Below are 1750 nucleotides of genomic sequence, written 5' to 3'. Positions count from 1 at the left end.
CATGAAAACTTCCAAGCAGCAACTGATACAACTCAGGCAAAGCAGCTAGGTGGGGAGATTAGGATCAGTGGTTTTCAACAAAGGGGAGCCATTAGGTTTCTTTCAGTCAAGACCCCAGGATGCAGCTGTGTTTGAGGGCCTGAACCTCTAGTTTCCTCTATTATCATTCACGCCCCAAATCCAGTCTATTGTATAAACTGTAAGCTAAGGGCCTCTTTGGCCATGACCTTTCCTCTGTTCAGTATCCCTCAGATCTCATTTGGTTGGTTCCTGGAGAAAATGACAAACTTTCTGGGGCTACTCAGCTGCCAGGTAGTTTTCTGGTTATCATCCCAGATCCCTAACTTTGTCTGGACTCTTGAGGTTTGGGTCCAGCAGGGGTTATGGGTAGGCTCCAAGCTTTCCAGACTGTTTGTCCGAGGCTTGGGGCTAGAAAAGTCACTAAATTCTGTTACATCACTCAATGTCCCTCTCTAAGCCTACCTACTTATTTAGAACTAGGTATTAAGAAAGCTCTGGTACTGGGAAGGTCTTGGACAAGTAGTCTATAAAGAGCCCAAGACCAAAGTAGGAACATTTATCAGGACTCTGGGAAGGAGGGCAGACATCACCACCCTCAGAGGAGAGAAACCAGGTTTCTGGTGACTTAGTGATACACTTGGAGTTAATGATAGTTAATGTTCAAGACTAGAACACCAAGTCCCCAGTGCAGTTACATGCTCTCCTCGTTTGCTGTCCTTCCCTGAAGCGTGGAATGTGAATTGTAGAGTCCAACAATCCACTCTGAGAAATGGTTCAGGGTGGACTTCACAGGTTTTTTGAAGTAACCTTAGAAACCATCTTAGAGAAGGTTAAGAAGCCTTGTTCTGGGTGACACTGGAGGATAACCCCCAATCCAATAATTACGTCACTAGGCCCTCCCACCAAGGGATACACATAATTAGGTTTCTGCAGTGGTATAGTTCTTGTCCAACGTGTTTCTCCCTTGGTCACGAGGCTAAAGAAAGCAGGGACAGGATCCCTGAACCTAAACTGAGGCTCAGTCCTATTTTGCCGTAGGGAGCTGTGGCTTTCAAGGTATTCTGGTCAGATCCTCCAACTTCAATGAAGATGAAGAAACTAAGGCCCAGAATGGGGGTACAGATGAGGATGTGGTCATTGAAGGTAACCCAGAGGGCACAAAATAAGGCCCTGGGTTCCAAACCCCATGCTCTTCCCACTACAGCACCTGTTTTCTGTCAGCAACCTGAATTCACATTCTCCTTTGGATGGTTTTCCCTCCTCTCTGCTGCACTCAGCTTTTAAAAAAGCTTCTAGTCCCCCAATATGATGAGACCTTTATAAAGAACTATAGATTTGGAGCTTGGAAGGCCCTCATCCAGTCTAAGCACCTCACATTTCATAGTTGCAGAAATTCAGGCAAAAGAGGCTGAGACTTGCTTCAAGTCAAAAATAGCAGTTAAGTAGCAGAGTTAGGGTTCATACTAAACAAGACACCTACTACCTCTGTGACCTTAGCAAAGTCACTTAATCTCTTGGGGTATCAACCTCCTTGTCTGAAAAATATTGGGGGTGGGTGGGAGGGGTGTGGTTCACAATTGCTCTGTTTCCTCATCTATAAATCACTAATATATTACACCTCCTTTAAAATACTGATGTGTGAGGAAAGCGCTTTGAAAAACAACACATTGGGCAGCTAGGTGGCACAGTGGATAGAGCACCAGCCCTGAAGTCAGGAGGACCCGAGTTC

The sequence above is a fragment of the Vombatus ursinus genome, unplaced genomic scaffold (genome assembly GCF_900497805.2).
Source record: "Vombatus ursinus unplaced genomic scaffold, bare-nosed wombat genome assembly UNPS02014820.1, whole genome shotgun sequence".
In the NCBI taxonomy this organism is placed as follows: Eukaryota; Metazoa; Chordata; class Mammalia; order Diprotodontia; family Vombatidae; genus Vombatus; species Vombatus ursinus.
This window is presented reverse-complemented; position numbering follows the sequence as displayed.